At 39.4% G+C, this 22,536-nt stretch overlaps 1 protein-coding gene and 1 pseudogene across 8 annotated transcripts in view; both read right to left on the reverse strand.

Annotated features, from left to right (window-relative positions):
• Positions 1 to 22,536, reverse strand: part of ZNF485 (zinc finger protein 485) — a 586,403-nt gene that overhangs the window by 348,152 nt on the left and 215,715 nt on the right. The gene's annotated exons all lie outside the window — the stretch shown is intronic.
• LOC112064206 (tigger transposable element-derived protein 1-like) lies at positions 15,976 to 19,569 on the reverse strand (annotated as a pseudogene).

Raw genomic sequence — 22,536 nt, forward strand, 5'->3', positions numbered from 1 at the left:
GTTGCTCCACATCCTCACCACCATTTGGCATCATCAGTGTTCTGAATTTTGACCATTTTAATAGGTGTGTAGTGGTATCTTATTGTTGTCTTAATTTGAATTTACCTGAGGACATATGATGTGGAGCATCTTTTCACAGGGTTAGTTGCCATCTGTACATCTTCTCTGGTGAGATATCTATTAAGGTCTTTGGCCCATTTTTTAATCAGGTTGGGTTTTATTCCTACTGTTGAGTTTTAAGAGTTCTTTGTATATTTTGAAAAAAATTTTTAAAAAAATTTAAAAGAAGAGTTCTTTGTATGTTTTGGATAACAATCCTTTACCAGGTATGTATTTTGCAAATATTTTCTCCCAGTCTATGGCTTCTCTTAATTCTCTTTATATTGTCTTTTGAAGACCAGAAGTTTTTAACTTTGATGAAGTCCAGTTTATCAATTATTTATTGCATGGATCATGTCTTTGGTTTTATATCTAAAAATGTGCCACCAGACTCAAGGTCATCTAGGTTTTCTTCTATGTTATCTTCTAAAAATTCATAGTTCTGCATTTTACATATAGGTCTGTGATGCATTTTGAGTTAATTTGTGTGAAGGATGTAAGATCTGTGTCTAGGTTTTTTTGGTTTTTTTTTTTTTTTGCCTATGGATGTCTAGTTTTTCCAGCATCATTTGCTGAAGAGACTGTCTTTGCTCCATGGTATTGCCTTTGCTCCTTTGTCAAAGATCAGTTGACTGTATTTATGTGGGTTTATTTCTGGGCTCTCTGTTCTGTCCCATTGATCTATCTGTCTATTCTCTCACCAGTACCACACTGTCTTGATTACTGTACTTTTATAGTAAGCAAGTCTTGAAGTCAGCTCGTGTAAACTCTCCAGCTTTGTTCTCCTCCTTCAATATTGTGTTGGCTTTTCTGGGTCTTTTGACTCTCTATATTAACTTTAGAATCAGTTTATCAGTATCCATAAAATATCTTACTGGAATTTTGGTTGAGATTTTATTGAATCTATAGATCATTTGGGGAAGAACTGACATCTTAACAATAGTGATCTTTCTATACATAAACATGGACTATTTCTCCACTTATTTAGTTCTTTTTTGATTTCCTTCATCAGAGTTCTATGGTTTTTCTCATATAGATCTTGTACATATTTTTTAGATTTATACCAAAGGTATTTCATTTGAAGGGTACTAATGTAAATGACATTGCGTTTTTTAATTTCAAATTCCACTTGTTCATTGTTGGTATATAGGAAAACAATAGAGTTTTTTATGTTGACCTTGTATCTTGCAACCTTGCTATAACCACTTATTAGTTCCAGGAGTTTTTTCATGGATTCTTTCATATTTTCTATAAAGACAATCATGTCCTCAGAAAAGACAGTTTTATATCTACCTTTTTAATCTGTATACCTTTTATTTCCTTTTCTTGCCTTACCGCAATAGCAAGAACTTGCAGTACAATGTTGAAAAGGAGTGAGAGGGGACATCCTTGCCTTATACCAGATCTTAATGGGAAAGCTTCAAGTTTCTCACCATCAAGTATGATGTTAACTGCAGCGTTTTCACAGACAGTCTTTACCAAGTTGAGAAAGTTGCCCTCTATTCCAAGTTTACTGAAAGTTTTTATCACAAATGCATATTGGATTTTGTCAAATGTTTTTTCTGCATCTGTTGATACGATCATGTGATTTTTCTTTTTTAGTCTGCTGATGCAATGGGTTACATTAATTGATTTTCAAATGTTGAACCAGCCTTGCATACCTTGGATAAATCCCACTTAGTCGTGGTGTATAATTCTTTTTATAACTTTTTTGGATTTGATTTGTTAATATTTTGTTGAGAATATTTGCATATAGGTTCATGAGAGATATTGGTCTGTAGTTTTCTTTTCTTGTAATGTCTTTGTCTGGCTGTGGTATTAGGGTAATGTGGGACCTAAAGAATGAGTTAGGAAGTGTGTGCCCTCTGATTAAAGTGTGTGCTTTAATCCTCTGAAAGAGGTTGTAAACAATGGTATCATTTCTTCCTTAGATGTGAATTCACCAGTGAACCCATTTGGTGTGGTACTTTCTGTTTTGGAAGGTTATTAAGTTTTTGTTCAGCTTCTTTAATAGATATTAGGCCTACTCAAATCATCTATTTCTTCTGTAAGTTTTGGCAGGTTGTGTTTTTCAAGGAATTGATCCATTTCATTCAGGTTATCAAATTTGTGGGCATAGAGTTCTTCACAGTATTCTTTTATTATCTTTTTTTTCATTTCCATGTACAGTTCCATTTTTTACAATGTCAATCTTAATAAATTCAGTAGTCCTAAAATGTTCTCCACTTATTAATTCTCCTGCCATTTCATTCTTTAATCTCTAGTTTACAGAGCTCAAGGTTGTATTCCCTTGAAAGTATAAGTATTTATTTTTTAAATTACCTTATTAGGTAAGATATTTAGGTATCTTACTTAAGCAAGTGTTATTTCAGAAGGATTTTAATCATATTCTGCAAGCTGCATTCTTCAAATTTTTAGAAAAGGAGGTAGAGAATTTTTCCATTTTGTTTTTGTTTTTCTTTGATCTTCTGCTTAATTTTTTTTAATATTCATCTCAGGTCTGTTATTTGCCCCCAAAGGGTTTAAATAAATTTTCCTCAACTCTCCTCTCTGTTTATTTGAAGTATTTGGAATTTCATTTTAATTCACCTATTGGTTTTTTAGCAATACTTCATTGCACTACATTTTTAGTGCTACTTAGAAATTATGATACATTTCCTTAAGTTTTACAGCCTAGAGTTAATACTGTACCACCTTACATAAAATGTAGAAACCTTTAGGCCATATAGGATTCAGACAACATTTGAACCTACCCTTAACACAGGAACTTGAGTGCTTGAAGTTTATGGGATTTTTGCTTTTGCTTTTTTTTTTTTTTTTTTTCCATTTTCCAGCCATCTGAGGAACAAAGTAAAGGGAAATTCTTTATCTTGAGTAATTTTCTTAAATTCCAAAAAAGAAACAAACCATTCCCTTTCATTTCTTGTTCTTCCTCTCCATTAGTGCACACATGCAAGCAAGAGTATTCACACATTCAACACGTGAGCATGTACAAATATACACTCTGTACAAATGAAGGTTCTCTTGCTGCATATTTTTGTTTTCAAATACTGTTGTCATATGGACATCAATAAGAAAAGATTTTAACCTTCATAAACATTGTCATTGTGATAAAGAGGCAAACAAAGTGGAAAATGCACAGTAGTATCATATATCATGGGCCCCCATTTTTTTTTTTTTTTTTTGGCTCTGTTTGGTCTTCGTTGGTGTACGTGGGCTTTCCCTAGTTGCAGCAAGCAGGGGCTACTACTCTTTGTTGCAGTGCATGGGCTTCTCATTGTGGTGTCTCCTCTTGTTACGGAGCATGGGCTCTACGTGCGCGGGCTTCAGTAGTTGTGGCGCGAGCTCAGTAGTTGTGGTTCACAGGCTCTAGAGCACAGGCTCAGTAGTTTTGGCACACGGGCTTAGTTGCTCCACGGCATGTGGGATCTTCCCGGACCAGGGCTCAAACCCATGTCCCCTGCATTGGCAGGCGATTCTTAACCACTGCGCCACCAGGGAAGCCCATGGGCTCCAGTTTTATGACTACTAAGTCCCCTCAAATCCAAAGATGTTCTGGCTCTAGAAGGTGCTGTTCTCAAGTATGTGAAACATCCCATCAGATGTTTAATTTCTGGTGTGTCCACAATGACCAGTAGGCTGAACTCTGTTTCATATAATCAACCAGTGACTTTGCTTGGCAGAAAACATCTGAATGTGTGTCATCCCGTGCTGGAGCACAAGGCATCAGGGAGAGAGGTGGGGCATCAGCACTGCTCCAAGCTCTTTTGCAAGGGCAGAAGTTGTCCCTGTGATAAGTGAGCAGTCAGAGCTATGTTCCATCTGAAACTCTCAGGATATTGGACAGCCAAAGTCTTCCAACTGCAGCCATCAAGCCCTGTAGGTACGTAACAGGGACCTTAAAGCTTCCAAGCTTCTCCATTGACAGAAATTATTAGTCATCTTTTTTTAAAGAAAAAGTAAATTTCAAACTGATGTTGGCTTCAGGCACATGAGATGCTACTGGCCATCAGAACCTTCAATAGGTACTGAACCGATGTAACAACATTGTGTTTTATTTTTAGGCAATTACTCATTCATTGGAGAAAGCATAATGAGTAAAACTATTTCTCTTATGGTGACTGTTTAACTCCTAACATTTTCAGAGGCTTCCAATATTTTCACAGCTGTCCTATTTCCTCTTAAGAACGAGTTGATCAACGTTCCATTAGTTAGCTTTCCACTTCAATAGATCCCTCATTCTTTCCTTCCCTCTCTTGCTGCTTTTAACTAATCTTTTAAAATTTTTTATAAAAGTAATACATACCCAAAGTAAAAAATTCAAACACTATAGAAAAGCATAACACAAAAATGAAAAGACCCTCTGCCCTTAGCTCCTGCACTCCCAGAGGCAGTCATCACAAACACCGGTTTCTTTCTAGAACTTTCCCTGCATACACAATCTGAGAAACACAGATCAATAGATTGATTAATAAAAAATGGCTGAATAATGATATATTTAATCCTCTGTTACTTGCTCTTTCATACTTAATATATATTAGACATGTTTTCCTAGCAGTTCACAAACAGGTTTACTGTGGTTGTCAACATTTGCATTTTGTTATACTATGCAAGTGTGCCATCATTTATTTAACCAGCATTCCACAGGTCACTATTTAGATGACTTCAGAGGGTTTAATATTAAACGTTCCAGTGATTACCCTTACACACAATTTTTGAAAAATTGGGCTAGTGTATCAACAGGAAATTTTTTTCATAGTTCTCTATAAAGTTAAAATTTTTACTGATATAAAAATTTAATAATTTTCAAATATAGGGGAAGCTGGGTTTGTTTTTTTCATTTTACTCTTTCAAAGTTTCTGCTCATTCTCAAATGACACTCTTTCTTATTTTGGTCTTCTATAAATCTGCCCTAAGCTGTGACAAAAGTAATCTTTTTAAAAAGTTATGTTGATCTGTGGGATCCATAATTTCTTCTTTATAGATCATTTAAACAATTATGTTTCATAGACAAAGCTCAAGGCTGGGGCATACATAACAGCAGCCTCCCCTGCCCCTTTGAACTGGGTATTCTGGAGATTTCACCCCTCAGCCTGACTGGCTGACCTTTGTTGATTTTACTTGAAGCTATTATTCTAATTGACTCAGTCCTGGCTGACATCTGGATGTGTTTTATAACAGACTGTTTTCATAATTCCACAAAAAAATTTCTCAGGATTAATACTTGTTTATTTTCATGTTCCATTGGACCTTAAATAAACTGGCAGCCAATTGTAGCAGAACTCCTTACTGGAAGCCATTTTACATAAATAAAGGGGATGGTAAATCCATCAAACCTTGGGTTTTCTGTTGCTTTAAAACCTCTTGCCAATAGAACATTATTCAGGAATGACCATAAAGGCAACCAATAGCAAAACACCTAGGAATAGTTGCAGTTTGCTGGGGTAGAAGCAGTCAGATGTGTGAGCAGGATATGCAGTTACCTTCCTGCATAAGTAGAGGGGCGGCAGGAGGAGGCAGGAGTACACACAAGCACGTGTGGGCGGACAATCCAGCACACAAGTGGAAAGACATCCTACTGGGATATCATATGTTTCGTTCTCTCTGTTGTAGGCATTCTTTCCTGTCCCATCTGAAGATTTTTCAAATTTTCCTTTAAGTTTTCTGACTCTAAGATCTTAATTCAAGAAGCCTCCCCCATCCCAAAATTACAAAATTATTCTCCTGGATTTCCTTCTGATAATTATTGGTTTTATTATTTTATATTTAATTAATCTGATAAGGATCTAAATGTATTACCATTGTTGTAATTTTTGTTGTTAGCATTTTGCCAAATAAGTAGCGAGTTGAGATAATGTATTTTACTGAGTAATAAACCTGTGCTACAATGATTTAAACACCACTTTCACTATTTTAGAAATCTTCTTACCTATATACATCTGTTTCTGGGTGCATGTTTCTGCTCCATCTCTCCCCATTGATCTGTCTCCTCTGAGGTTAGTTCAAGGCTATCTGGATCACTGAAACATTGTGATGTGCTTTAATAGCTATACAGCAATTACCAGACAATTACCTTCTTTTCCAGAAGTTTCTTGGCTTTCCTTGCATGTTTCACTTCCAGATACACTTCAGAATCTTTTGGTTAAGTATCGAAATAAAATCATGTTGGGATATTGACTAGGGTTATACTAAGTTTGCATATTAATGGAAAGAACTGACATCTATACAGCACTGAATAATTCATCCTGAAGATTGTTCTGCAGGTTAATTTTTAAGTGTTATTTTTATTATGTCATCGGGCTTATGCCATATCCATTAAAGGGATTTGGCAATAATTTCTTTTTGCAGCAGTTTCTGGAACAGTTTCAGTAAAATAATTATCGGTTCCTTAAGTTTCAGCCACATATTATTATTATTTTCTAAATAGCCTGTAATTGCAGTTTTGTTTTTCTCCGTGACATAAAGAGTTGTTTTTAAAAATATTTTTGAGCTTCCAACATATGCCCGCTTACCTTTCTGTCATTTATTTCTAGTTTTGTTCTACTTGCGAACACTTCTGAACTTTCCACGTTACCCATGTCCATAACTCTTTAACTTTTCTCTAACAATTCTGCAACTTCGTGTGTGTGCCACATATCATCTGTGGCTCTCTTGCTGTTATCCTCAGTACATGGACTTCCGAAGATCTAACCTCAGCTTCTTGTCTTTGTCTTCATCATCTTTATACCTCTACAACTTTCCTTTTCCTGTGGGAGGACTTTTAAGTTATGCTTTAGCAGCCATATAGCAATTACCAACTAATTATTGGCTCATGAAAAGTTCCTGCAACACCTAATCTATTCATCATTGCTTCTGTGCCATTTTCGTTTTGGGTAATTATGTTTTTTCACCTTAAATCCATTCATTTGTCAGTTTTTCCTCCTTTATAAATTCACAGTACTCTTACATTTTATTGAGAATTCAAATCCAGACTTTCAAATGATTTCTCCTTTTTCTTGGAGTCAGTCTGTTGCTCTGATTCCAAATGAAACCAGGTTTGTGGCGTCTTTTTTCTGCTTGCGTATCTCTACAAAGGGAAGTCCACACAGCATTGGGAGGGGTCTGTCAGAGACCGCTGGCTTGCAGTTAGAATCTCTCAGGCTACGGCCAAAATATGGAAGAGTTGAGATTTCTAGGCATTCCCTTTTTCTAGCTAAGTTTCCAATAGGGTGTAGGAGATAGGCATGGATTAAGAATTGGAGATGGCGGTAACAGGAGATGTAAGCAGAGTGCTAAATGGTTTATATTCGGTATTCTTGGGGCACTGTCAAGTCTACCCTTGATAGGAGCAGGACCATCCTTGCCGCTGCACTTGATTTCACATGGACTTCTCTCTCCACCAAGGCAAATACAAGTAGGTGGACAAAACTTTGAGGCATCTCATCTCACCCTGAAGTTTGGTTCTACCCTCCCCATAACCCATATGTTCTCCCTGTGGCTTTCCGCTCTCATTCCATAGTCTTCAAGTCTTCTTGTCTCCTTTTTGAGGATACCAAACAGATATTTTCAAAAACATTTTTCTCTTTCCTGTAAATGATTTTAGAGATCTGCTCTTTCTCTAAGTCCTCTAGATAACATGTTATTTTCCTTGGGTTGCAGGATTATTCCACCGAAACTTCTTTTTAATGTTTGCTCATACAAGGAAAAACTGTATCCAGGCTTGGCATCCACTGACAGACACATGATGTGAATTGCCCTGGGTCACTGCCCCATCCTTCCTCTTGAGGAGTTCAATGACCCTCCCTCCGAGTACTATCTGGAGAGCTGATAAATAGAGCCTGTAACCCAATTTTCACTTCAGCGCAGTCATTCAGGTGGAGCTGAATCACAGATCTTAGTAAGGCAGAGACGTCCCCCCAACAGCGTGGACTGCCAGGGTCTATGGTTAGAGAGTCAGATGCAGTCTATGGACCCTTTTAGGGTTCACCGCTTCTTGAACATACTATGTGCCTTTGTGAAAGCTGTCACCTCACTCATGAATGTTCTTCCCCAAACTGCATCTACTAATCAACATTCGGAGCCCAGATAGGATGTAATGCTACCTCCTCAGTGGAACTCCTGGAGATCCCTTTCCTCCTTATCATCTGTGACCTATTACCTGTAAATTGTGACTTCAGTGATACAGACCTTCACTTAGTTGTCTACTTGTTCTGCTTTGCAGGCTAGTCTGTAATTAATTTTTGTCTTCCAGAGCTAGGACAGGCCACAAAACACGATGGACTTGCAACACTTGGAGTAGACATGCTCACAAGGATACTGTAGCCACTTCCAGGGGTGTCTTTGCCCTGCTGATTCTTTCAGGAACAGTTTTAATAGTAAGAGCCACATATTAAACTGACTGGCCATGAAAAGGATATCAGATCCTGCACAGCATAATGACATAATTATAATATATAAATAACAACCAGTAACAATAATGGTAACTAATTGTAGCAGGAAAGATTGACTTATGATTATTAATAACATTAATATCAATAACTATCATCATGAGAAATGTCACTTTGGAAGAGGTTGGGTTATCTCCAGAGCTGAGTGGCCCAGAATGGAGACAGAGGAGAGAACAAAGAAAATGGGCAATAGAGAGACATGATTCTCTGTGGGAAAAGGCAAAAGGGGAAGCCCATAAAAGATCAGCAGGGTACAATCTGCCACCTTTCCACTCTCTTAGCTATTCTCTACCTTTCTCCTACCTACACCACAACCAGCAGTAGCAATGGTGATAACTAACATGCGACACAAATGAACCAGGAATATAGAGAGTTTCCTCGCATCCAGTGTCTCTCTCCATCTCACAACAACTCAGTGGGGTCCATAGAAGAGGAAAACTGAATCTCAGAGATCTAGAGCCAAGACCTGAGACCCATTCACAGCTGACCCAAAATGCTGTACTAATTTTCTGTTATTGGCCACTTAAAAGGGAAGCCCCACTGGTACGTAATGGGAACAAGGCAGCAAGTGTGCCCTGGAAAACACAAGAGTAGGTAGAATGATGAGAGTGCAACTCTGTCCATCCGCTGTGATGCCTCTAGCAGAGCAGCAAATGCATCTGGGGAGTCCTGGACCAGCTCTGTCTTCCTGGGGTCTAGTTGTTGGCACGAAGAGGATTCGGCCATAATGGTGGGAAAGATGGATGATATCTCAACATTTAAAACAGACTCGAACAGCTTCTGTGGAAAAGGTAAGCTGACTCCCAGAGTCAAAACAGTCAAGAATTACGTTCCTTAGGAACTTCCTTCTCATACACCTATATATATCAACATCTGCCGCTCTCTTGAGAGACACCGATAGATATCTGATCACACACAACAAAGTCCTGGCCATTCCAAAACTGAATCCATACGTGTGCTTAGCTGCTGAGTTCCCTGTAAGAACACCCAGGGATTTGTATATGGGAAATTAAGTAGTCGGTGAAAATACTGGAAGCACCTGATGTGGCTTAGAGGGAGGTCAGGGAGGCTGTAGGAGAATGTGGGAGAAGCCTGTTCAAAACACCTCAGGTCCTCCGGTTCAGGCTTTGGGCATGAGTGCTCCTGCTCAACATCAGAACGTAATCTGGCAAATTATGCTCCTGACCTCTGGGCTTTCTCTCAGAAACTAGAGGCCCAGAGATGGAGGGGCTGTGGTAACTGTGAACTCCTAACTTCACCCTCTTGGTAGTTAGGTTCCAGGCATCCCTCTGTATGAGAAAGCCCTACTCATCTCAAATCCCAGGAATTTATGTTGCTGCCGTTTACTTTTGCTAGATCTGTTCTTTCTCTTACCAAATATGGAGTGGGTTACTGTTTTTCCAGCTCCTTTTGGGAAAAGAGACAAGAAGTAACAAGAAACAGTTATGTGGACTCCATGAAAATTTCACAATCATTTTGGGGGTTGGTCTCTACTGTGTGGTTCCCATAAGCCCTGATCATCTCCCCTCTCCTCTTCCATTCCTGATGGCAAAGATTTCTGTTGTTTGCTTGTTTGCTTTTTTCACTCCTTGAGCCTTCTTCCTCCCTTAGACCACTTCTTTCAGGAAGGGCTATATATCTAGTCTACTTATTACTGGCAGAAAAGATCACCACGGTGTATCCCAACCCTCCCTCCTCCTCGGTGTGTGAAGTGCATTTGAGGAATCAGGGAAATGGAAGTATCTGTGTCTCCTTGAAGAACTAAATATACAGGCTGCCCATTAAGCCCCTGAAAAGCAGACAACAGAATAACCAGGTATCAGTCAGCATAAGACTAAGTTATGTTGCAGTAACATACAATCTCCAAATCTCAGTGCTTAACATTACAAAGACCCATGTCTTCTCATGCCACATGCCTATTCTGGGTTAGCGAGGAGCCTCTGCTCCTCAGAGTCACTCAGCAATCCAGCCTGATGGAGTGGCCACTATTTCCAAGATTCCAGTCATTGTCGCAGAGGGCAAGAGCACTACGGAGATCTCACATCAGCAATTAAAAGCTCTGGTCTGGAGGTGAAGCATTCTTTCCACTCATAACTCATTCTCCAGAAGGAATCACATGGCCCCACCCAACCACAAGGCAACCAAGAAGTGCAATCCTACCACATGCCTAGAGAGAGGGAAAAGAAGAAAATGAGGCAAACAGCATTAACGATGGTCATGTATAGCTGCATCTGCCTCCTATAATCAGTAGTATCAATTCTCACACCAGTAAGACCTACAAGTAGCTTCAGAGATACTGCTCCAAAGATGACAGTGGTGATGTTCAAGGAGAGCCACAGTGCTTCTAGCAGAACAGGGAGGAGATAACCATCTTTCACCTTAGAGAAGGGCTTCTAAGAGCCACTTTATAGTGTTAACTTTTAGTTTCATTTTTTTTCTGCATATGCAAGCTAATTTTTCTACCTTGAGTTAGAATCACCGTAGAAAAGCAGCTATTAGTAAGGACCGGCACCAATTTTGGAGATGGAAAAAAATTAAGTGTGAATTATATCTTGATGAAATCACTGACAAATCATGGACAGAACTAAACTGATTACTTCCTCCTTCGGTGTGGAGGTCAGTGTTATTCCAGGAGTCAGGCTATCTGTACAGGGCTGGAAGGCAGTAGACTTCTACAACTTCCAGAATTCTACAACTTCTTTTCTTTTCTACTAAATGGGAGAGGCAGACTACATATCTCCAGGATCTCTTTTGTTCCGAAATGTTGTGAATATAAATTAAGGAAAATTAACTTTTTACTCCTGCAATTGCTAAAAAGAATCCCATCTTCTTGGCTAGCACCTTATTCTCCCGGAGCCCATGAGGTTGGAGTTCCTCAGATTAAGTCCTAGAGCCTCTTTACTCACTTGGTTCCCTTCCCCTGGGTAAGCTCCTCCTGTCCTGTTTGTGTCCACAACCTCTAGACTGATACCTTCAGAGGTTCAAGTATATGCACTCAGACAAACTTCCCTGTATCTCCACTTCTCATCACAGTCATCTCAAAATGTCCCAGAGTGATGGTCTCTCCCACCCTCAACCTGATGCTCTTTCAATGTCACCATTAGTAAGCTATTTTCTTGTGCTCAAGACCAAAGAGTTATTGTGGAGACCTCCTTCTTCGTTCTCATCCAGTCCAATCCTTCCATCCAATAATTCTGATCTATTCCACCTCTCAAAGGGCTCAACCCCTTTCTCTCTTCTCCACCTCCACCCCACCACCCCAGGTTGAGCCATTGTCATGAATTTCCTGGATGTATGCAATCAATCATCCCCACTGCTGGTCTTAGTGCTTCTGCTCTTATACTTCCCAAATCATACTGGACACAGAAGTTGGAATGATATATTAAAGAATAAATTAGATCACACCACTTGCTTAAACTCTTTAGTGGCATCCTCTTTAATTTAGGATTGAGTTCCCAGTCCCACCAGATAGTTGTCACCTGCCCCTCACACACACCTCCCATCATATCTCTTGTCACCCTCCTTTTTGCTCACAAGATCTAGCCTCACATTCCTTTTACTACTTGAAATGTTATCTCTTCTTCTGCCTCATCACTTTTTCCCATCAGGTTCACCCTGCCTGCCATGTTTTTCCTCCACATCTTTGCCTGGCCTATCCCCAACTCCTCCTTCAGTCACCCACTTAATGGTCATTTCCTCAGGAAGGCCTTCTCTGCCACTCATTCTACTCTAGATCCCCTTTAGATTGCTCCTTTTTTTCCTTACATTATTTATCACCCATTTTAATTATGTTTATTTCCACTTATTAGTCATTTGCTTTATCACAAACTGACATCTAACATCACACTCAATGATGAAAAGCTGAAAGCATTTCCTCTGAAATCAGGAACAAGACAAGTATGCCCACTCTCACCACTTCTATGTAACACAGTATTAGACGTCCTACCACAACAATGAGACAAGAAAAAGAAATAAAAGGCATCCAAATTGGAAGGGAAAAAGTAAACTGTCACTATTTGCAGATGACATGACAGTATATGTAGAAAACCCTAAAGTCTTCACCAAAAAACTATTAGAAATAATTAATGAATTCAGTAGAGTTGCAGGATACAGGATTAATATATAGGAATCTGTTGCTTTCCTATACACTAATAATGAACTATCAGAAAAAAGCACGAAAACAATCTTGTTTAAAACAGTTTCAAAGAGAATAAAATACCTAGGAAAAAACTAACCAGGTAGGTCAAAGACCTATACTCTGAAAAATATAAGACACTGATGAGGGAAACTGAAGATGATACAAAGAAATGGAAAAACATCACATGTTCATTGATTGGAAGAATAAATATTGTTAAAATGTTCATACTACCCAAAGCAATCTACAGATTTAATTCAATCCTTATCAAAATACCCATGATATTTTTCATAGAACTAGAACAAATACTCCTAAAATTTATATGGAACCACAAAAGAACTCAAATAATCAAGGTAATCTTGAGAATAAAGAACAAAGCTGTAGGTATCACACTCCCTGACTTCAGATTATACTACAAAGCTACAGTAACCAAAACAATATGGTATTGGCACAAAAACAGACAGATCAATGGAACAGAATAGAGAGCCCAGAAATAAACCCATGCACATATGGTCATTGTGTATTTTTCTTATTCAAGTAAAAAGAAACATGTATTTTTGAACTCAGCGAAAAAATATATTTCCACTGAAAAAATTTCACTAGAGACAGTGAAAACCAAGTAGCAATAATAACCCGTAGCATGCAGACCTTAGTATTCAGGTCTCTGCAGAAAATGTTTGAGATGATTCTAGACTATCATATCATACCAGAAAGCAAGGAAGCTAACCAAGACTACAAAGGAAATGTCAAAAGGACCTAGCAGCCAATTTGAAAGAATTCTCAATGGCCAAGGATGGGACAGTTTAAGCATCAAAAAGAACAATGCCTACAATGAGTTGAACTATATCAAAGAAGCTAAAATCCGTGAATCAATAATGATTAAAAAAAAAAAGACTGCATTGGTCACATTGGAGATTGCTAAAACACCAAAGAATTTTCTGAAAACTAGTAAATAACTGGAAAGAATGTATCTGGACTTTCCTGTATAAACTATCTTTCAGGGAAACCAACCAACTGATGACCAAAAGTTCTTATTTATAGAATAATTACAGCTAATAAATGTAGAGAGAAATTACTGTTGTAGAGTATCCCCATTTTGCAACCTTAATAAAATAATGAACCTGGCAATAGTCATCAATAGCTGCCAAATCCACTGGGTGCAAGGTTGATGAGAAACTTCTTATTGGATGGATCAGGCTGATATCACCTGAGTCCACTGAGGAATCTTCACATCCTGAAAGGGAAAAAAAAAAGGCGCCAGCCTTCCAGTGCTCCTGATGAGATGCAATAGGAAAGACACGGCACCAACTGGGAAATAGTCTTACAAAAAATCCAAATTTAATCAAGCCTCTAGATCTAATTATTAATTTATACAAAACAAGGTAGAGGAAAAGCACAACAGAGTGAAGTCTGCAAATGAAGAATGTGGAAAATTCTACAGGACAAATGACCCAGTTTCTTCAACAAATAAATAACAAAGGGAAAAAAGAAGGAGGGGGAACTTTTTGGTGAGAGAGAGAGAGATATATATATAGTGCAGTGTTTTAGTTAGTGCAAAAAGAATCAGGGAAATTTTAGCAATGACTGGATATTAGATGATATTAAGGAATTATTTTTCATATTTCTAGTGTGATAATGGTAAAATTGTTATGTTTTTTAAAATAACCCATTTCTCTTAGAAATACATAGTTAAGCATTTATTAATGAAATGATATAATATCTGGGTTTTCTTTTAAATAATTCATTGGGAGGGGGCAGTTAAAGCAGGGATGTAAGGGATGAGGTACAAGTGAAACAAGAAAAAAATTGTAGCTTAGGGCTTAACCTCAGTTTCCCTAATCTGAATATCTACTCTCTAGATACCAATACTCTCTAGATACAGATACCAATAAATTTGTTCTTAATTCTATCAGAGAATAAGAATCACATATGATTTTGTGACAATAATTTTAGTTTTAAATCTAAGGCTATTTAAGATATTTCCTAAATATTGTTCATGTGCCCCTCACCTTAAGCACAATGGATTGGCAAAACCAATAGTCGCATCCAACCCTAGGTCTCTTGTTGGGGAAACAACTCAACTGTAGCCTCGGTCACCATGCTGCCTCCCCATAACTTGGGCCAGGCACTGCAGTTTGCACAGGCTGCTCTTGGAAGTACAGAAACCCAATCACCTGACTACCCAGCTCCAGGTTGTGAAGTCTTCTCTTCTCCTGCCAAGACCTGAGGACTCAAAACAATGTTTTCTGCTCATTTCCTTCGTATCTCATGGCCTTTACCTATCAACTTAGATGGGAGATTCCACGTAGACACCTTACTCTGCTTCTTTTTGCTAAGCCTCCTTCCTTCTGCTTTTAGAACTTTCAGCCATGTCCTTTTCCTGAAAGTCTCCTACCTTGATGAATTGGTTGAGACCGTCTCTCTGCCTGATCAGCACAGGGGAAAATGTGGACTTCCCTCTCACTTCTAACAATGAATGTGTCATTGCCTTTAAACCTTAGCCAATCTGAAATCATTTCAACAAGAGACAGCGGGCCTCTAAGATTAGATACATGCAAAAAGGCCAAAGATGTGTCATGCAACATCTATTCAGCACAAAGAACCTGTGGGTGTTTAAAGGCAGTAGGCAATCAGTGGTTAAGACACTACTGGCCAGAGGCTGTCCTGTTCATAGCGACCTGTCACCCTGCTGAAGAACACAAGATGGTGTCATAGAGGAGGCCTGAGTTTTGGAACCAGTCAGATGTTGGTTTGAAATGCAAATCAGCCTCTTACTAAATATTTTCATTTGGACACTAACTATTGCCTTCTGGTCCTCTGGTTCCTCCTTTGTGCTAGGAGCTCAGCAACCTTGCACCACTCGATTACTGTGAAGCCTCAAACGCCACCCCTGAGCACGAGCTCGCATGTGGGAGCCCTGATGAGGCTCTTTGTGAACTCTAAAAGGGTTACTTTGGCAGCTAAAGTTGATTTTTCTGGAACAGTGTGTCCATTCTCAAAGCAAATAGTTTATTCATCCTCTCATCTTGTTCCAGAAGTCTTAATTTATCTTTTTGGGTTCCTGGCATGGCTCTCCAGCCCTGGAAGCCTTTGGCCCTGGACCTCTTCTAAGTTCAGGTTCTTGCATTCAGCAGATCACAAGGCAGCAGCACCCCGGTCACTTATCTCGATAAGGCACCATGGGAGGGGAAACTCTGGTGAGGACAATAGCATCTGTCACACTGGTTCAGAATGAGGGAGGACAGATAGAAGGTTCTGCAGTTCTCTACTCATCTGAAAATGATTAACGATTTCCTGTCAAGGACAAGCAAGTTGCTAACTAATGATCCGGTAATGGCACCCACTATCCGCTGTCTGCCTCATTTGTCTTCCCTGCGTGGACAGATTAAGGGCTGTAAATACAGCCTGGGGCCCTTGTTCATTCCACAGGTTTCTTGTTCTCTGTTGTTTCAAGGTTGGTATCTTGGAGTGGGTGCCAGTGGTGAAGGGTTGAGTGTGCTTCACAGGAGTTCCCAGAGAGTCTGAGGCAGAAGGAGGAAGGAGGTAACATTTGTGAGGGTCAATCATGGACTAGGAATGTACATGGTCCTTAACATTTCTTATTCCATTAAATCCTCAGGGCAACCTTAGGAGGGAGATGAGGTGGGAAGGATTACTGCCATTTGTAGATGTTCAGAGAGGGTAAATAATGCATTCAAGACCACATAGCTAGGAAATGGTTCATCTGAGATTTCAACACAATCAGTTTGATTCCAAAACCATTATTGGTAACCACTGTACCACTTTCTCCCAAACAAAGCCAGTATCTGCAGAATCCAGGCACTATATTGTTTGGAGATACAGACATACATCAGACAATTATGGGTATATACTAGGCACAAAATTCAGGATTTCAAAGCAGGAAGGGATGAGACCTGGGAATAACACAAAGACAGCCTCTCAAGTTATGTCGTAAGTTCACTGATGTTCATTTTTATGTTGGGCTTCATTACTGACATATGTTACATAAAATATATATCAAATAGTATACAAAAGAAAAAAATCTAATGTCTTTTTCAAAACCTAAACAGATACTCTCATGGAGCAACAATTTTCACCAAAAATAAGGTAGATAAATCCATTAGTCAGAATTAATGTGCAGAATATTATACTAGGTGCTATTAGGGATTAGAAATAAAAATCAATACAGGGATACCTCAGAGATTTTGTGGGTTCCATTCCAGACCACATAAAAAAGCAAATATCACAATTAAGTGAGTCACACAAACTTTCTGGTTTCTCAGTGCATATAAAAGTTATGTTTACCCTATACTGTAGGGTATGCTGACCATCTGAACCTTCAGCAACTTGCAATCTTTTTGCTGGGGGAGGGTCTTGCCTAGATGTTGATAGATGCTAACTGATCAGGGTGGTGGTTGCTGAAGGTTGGAGTGACTGTGGCAATTTATTAAAATTAGACAAACATGAAGTTTGCACATTAACTGACTCTTCCTTTCATGAACAATTTCTTTGTAGCATGCAGTGCTGTTTGGTAGCATTTACCCACAGGAGAAATTCTTTCAAAATTGGAGTCAATCCTCTAAAACCCTGATACTATTTTACCAACTAAGTTTATGTACTATTCTAAATCCTTTATTGTCATTTCAACAATCTTCACAGCTTCTTCACCAGGAGTACATTCCATCTCAGGAAGCCACTTTCTTTGCCCATCCAAAAGAAGCAACTCCTCAGCTGTCACAGTTATATCATGACATTGTACTATTTCAATCACATCTTCAGGTTCCATTTCTAATTCTAGTTCTCTTGCTGTTTCCACCACATCTGCAATTACTTCCTCTCCTGAAGTCTTGAACCCTTCAAGGTCATCCATGAGGGTTGGAATCAACTTCTTCCAAACTCCTGCTCATGCTGACATGAGCAGGAAAGTGAAACTTTCAATCAACAATATGCTTAAGTCAAAATAGTATTCCAGCCACTTGATTTCAAGCAAAGTAGATTTTTTGTTTAGAAACACTAAAGAACTGTGGTTCATTTATAAATACAGAAGGAACAAAACATGACTGCATCAACCCAAAAAGAATCAAAAAAACATTTTGAGGACAAGAAGAAATACAAATCACGAATGCTCTTAATGTAGAATGGTGAATATTTTCCAGAAGGTTTTCAATTGACTTTGCCCAGATCAATCACAGGAATCACTATATATGGCAGCTATAGCTCTGTGAAATGTATTTCTTAAATAATAAGATTTGAAAGTTAAAATTACTCCTGGATCCATGCGCTTCAGAATGGATGTTGCAATAGCAGGCTTGAAAACAACATTAATCTCGTACATTGCCATCAGAGCTCTTGGGTGACCAGGTGCATTGTCAATAAGCAGTAATACTTTGCAAGAAATTTTTTAAGCCCACTGTTGAGACCAACAGTGGGCTTAAAAAATTTAGTAAACCATGTTATCAAAAGGTGTGCTGTCACCAGAAGAATGCAGGGGACACGGGTTTGAGCCCTGGTCCGGGAAGATCCCACATGCCACAGAGCAACTAAGCCCAAGCACCACAACTACTAAGCCTGCACTCTAGAGCCCACGAGCCACAACTACTGAAGCCCGCGCCTAGAGCCCGTGCTCCGCAACAAGAGAAGCCACCGCAAGGAGAAGCCCGCACACCATAACGAAGAATAGCCCTGGCTCACCGCAACTGGAGAAAGCCTGCGTGCAGCAATGAAGACCCAACACGGCCAAAAATAAATAAATAAATTTATTTTAAAAAAACAAAAAAAGATGTGCTGTCATCCAGGTTTGTTGTCCCATTTATAGAGCACAGGCAGAGTAGATTGGGCATAATTCTTAAAGGCCCTAGGATTTTCAGATTGGTAAAGGAGCACTGGCTTCAAATTAAAGTCACCAGCTGCATTAGCCCCTAACAAGAGAGTCAGCCTGTCCTTTGAAGCTCTGAAACCAGGTATGGACTTCTCCTCTCCAACTAAGAAAGTCCTGGATGGCACCTTCTTCCAATAGAAGGCTATTCTGTCTACATTGAAAATCTGTTGTTTAGTGTAGCCACCTTCATTAATTATCTCAGCTAGATCTTTTGGATAACTTGCTGCAGCTTCTACATCGGCACTTGCTGCTTCCCCTTGCACTTTGATGTTATGGAGATGGCTTCCTTCTTTAAACCTCAGGAACCAGCCTCTGCTAGATTCAGACTTTTCTTCTGCAGCTTCCTCACCTCTCTAGGCCTTCATGGAATTAAAGACAATTAGGACCGAGGAAGATGACAAAGAAAGTGATGAGAAAACCAAGGCAGCCCTCAATTACAGTGGAGCTCCCCTGTGAATGTGCGGGGCAATGGGCAAGTGGGTTATGCAGGAAAGGTAGGCAGGAGCCATGCCCCCCTCCTGGGCCGTGGTGCTGTGGCCTCCCCGGGCTACCTGAGGGGCGAGCCAGGGTGTTGTCAGCAAGGGTGGTGCTGTGGGCGCATAAGGCCAGCAGCAGAGGATTGAGCAGGCTCTGTACACACTCCCTCCCTCCCACTGATTCCCCGGAAAGCTTGCATGTGTAGAAAAAAAAAGAGAGAGAGTTAGAGCCTTGCTCTGAATTACGCTTTGGCTTAAGGGAATGTTGTGGCTGATTTGATCTCCTACCCAGAGCACTAAAACTTTCTCCATATCAGCAATAAGGCTGTTTCACTTTCTTATCATTCGTGTGTTCATTGGAGCAGCACTTTTAATTTCCTTCAAGAACTTTTCCTTTGCATTCACAACTTGGCTGGCTGTTTGTCACAAGAGGCCTAGTTTTAGATCTATCTTGACTTTGGACACGCTTGCCTCACTAAACTTAATCAGTTCTAGCTTTTGATTTAAAGTGAGAGACGTGAGACTCTTCCTTTCACTCGAATACTTCGAGGACATTGTGGGGTTGTTAATTGGCCTAATATCAAGATCGTTGTGTCTCAGGGAATAGGAAGGCCAGAGGAAAGGGAGAAGGATGGGGGAACGACTGTCAGTAGAGCAGTCAGAACACACACAACATTTATCGATTAAGTTCACTGTCTTATATGGGTACGGTTCGTGGAGTTCTAAAACAACTGCAATGGTTAACAGTGGCATGGACATATATATACACTACCAAACGTAAAATAGACAGCTAGTGGGAAGCAGTCACATGGCACAGGGAGATCAGCTCGGTGCTTTGTGACCACCTAGAGGGGTGGGATAGGGAGGGTGGGAGGGAGGGAGACTCAAGAGGGAAGAGATATGGGAACATATGTATATGTATTACTGATTCACTTTGTTATAAAGCAGAAACTAACACACCATTGTAAAGCAATTATACTCCAATAAAGATGTAAAAAAAAAAAGAATGACCATTAGTAAGTGCTACTTGAAGCTACAATAACAATTTATAAAGAGTGATCCTCTACTTCAAATTACAATAATAAAATTCTTCCTGAAAAAAAAAAAAGATCACTGATCATCAAAACAAATATAATAATAATGAAAACATTTGAAATATTGCAAGAGTTACCAAAATGTGACACAGAGACACGAAGTGAGAAAATGCTGTTGGAAAAAACAGCGCTGATAGGCCTGCTTAATGCAGGGTTGCCACAAAACTTCATTTGTTAAAAAAAAATAATATCTGCAAAGCACAATAAAGTGAAGTGCAGTAAAAGAGGTATGCCTATATACAATAAAGTTCCTGTTTGCATGATACAAAATGACAAGGAGGCCAGGCTAAAGCGTATAAAAAAGACTCATCATTTTACAGACTTTATTGAGATCATCTGCCTATGGTCTATTTTACAAGGATTTTCTCTAGTCCAGGCAGAGGATGCTCAGAAGACTAGAATTCCAACCCCACTCCTGGGGCTGCACTTCGCAGGCCTGTGGTCCAGGGCCTGACTCCCATCAGCCCTGTCAGTGCAGCTGCCAGCCCACCTGTGAGCTCCAGAAGCAAGCCACCCTTGTCGCCCAGGTGTCAGCAGGGCTTGAGGAGACCACTTGGGGTGAGGAGAAGTCTTTGTCCCTCTGCTTTTGAATTCCTTTCACAAAGGAAGGGTAAGCCTCCTCTGGGACAGACCCTTTCCAAAGGTAACTGACAGCCAATGCTATTCACAGGTACACGGGACATTTCTCTGTTGCAAATACAAATTTGGCATAAGTCCCACTTCAGCGGCCCTGCAGGAGAGGTGAGTCCTTGAAGGCAGGCACTTCTCACAATGCTCAGCCTGGGATCTTGCTCACAGGACAGGTACAAACATGAAATCAATGAAGTGAGGTTCACTTTTAGCACCTCTGCATCCTATGTCTCAAGGATTCCACTGCCTACTCTCCAGGGCCTGGGTCCTAAAGACCATGCCCACCTTCTGGATTTCTACCACACCCTTCCCTAAGCTCTATTACCACCAGTGTCTCTCACATCAGATCATTTCTTCCTCTAACAGAATAAGCACTACCTCAGAAGCTAGGCGGGAAAGTGTTCATAGCTAATAAGTAACCGGCAGCAATGGATGTGCAGGACTCCACGAGCATCCCACACTGGGCACAACTCAGAGATAAGATGCTCTGCCCACTATAGAGAAAACAAGCTCGTGAGTATTTTTTTAATTGAGCAAACTAACTGACACTTAAATTGTGGTACAGAAATATATTTCAACTGATTTAAATCTAACACCATGAGGGGAGAAATTATGGTACCAAAAATTCCCTCTTCAATAATACTAAGATTAATTTATATCGCTATTCAATCTACAGTTTTCACTTTTCTAGGCTTTGTTGCATACCAATGTGTGCAGTTTTTCAACATTAGATAGAATTCCTGAACGGGTTAGGAAAAAATCAGACTTTGAGCCAACAAATGTTATCATATCTACTAGGATATCTACTAGGATTTTGTTCAAGAACAAAATTCACTCTGAACATTGGTCCTCAAAATAGGACACTGAAACATTAGGTTAACTAACTACAGAAATTAATTAGGTTAACTTCTGTGCTAACTACAGAATCAAGCTGATCACATCGATTGAAAGCTTCTTAAGTGAAACTTTCAATCAACAACATGCTTAAGTCAAAATAGTATTCCAGCCACTTGATTTCAAGCAAAGTAGATTTTTTGTTTAGAAACACTAAAGAACTGTGGTTCATTTATAAATACAGAAGGAACAAAACATGACTGCATCAACCCAAAAAGAATCAAAAAAACATTTTGAGGACAAGAAGAAATACAAAATTTAGTCAACTCTGCTGTTCTCTTGGCTGCTCAAATGCCACAATATCTGCAAACATAGCTAAAAGATGCTAACTCTTGAAAGCCTATATTTCCAGACATTTCTAATTGACTATCAGAATTCTGTATGTTATGTTTTATGAAGAGCATTCTGCTTCCCTGTGTATATAACCTGGACAGCTCTCATTCTAGCAGTCATTCACTTGATCCTATGAAGCCATGGTGAAGGGAACATCACATTGAGAGACACAGATGAAGTCAGAACACTTATCATATGCATCACAAAATCACAGGATTTTAAGTCACAAGGTGAAAAAGACATTGATTTTGCTTGAAACCAAAGTTTACAAGAAACTGTCACTGGAAATTCATAGAAATGGCTGCTAATGTAAAACTTAAAGTGAATGATCCAAGCCGGCTTGACTCACTGAATCCAATACAACCTTTATGCTAAATCTCCCTGCTAATAAACTCGGTGATAAAAAAAAAAAAAATCCTTGCATACCACTACTTCACACGTTAGTGAAGGCATAGTGCTCACGAGAAGCTAATCTCATTTACTGGGAAGCACAGGATGGCAAATGGTTTCTGTACAGTTATGTCAGTACATCTACATCACAATCTACAACAGTCTATGGGTCATCCTTGAT

The sequence above is a fragment of the Physeter macrocephalus genome, chromosome 20, assembly GCF_002837175.3.
Source record: "Physeter macrocephalus isolate SW-GA chromosome 20, ASM283717v5, whole genome shotgun sequence".
In the NCBI taxonomy this organism is placed as follows: Eukaryota; Metazoa; Chordata; class Mammalia; order Artiodactyla; family Physeteridae; genus Physeter; species Physeter macrocephalus.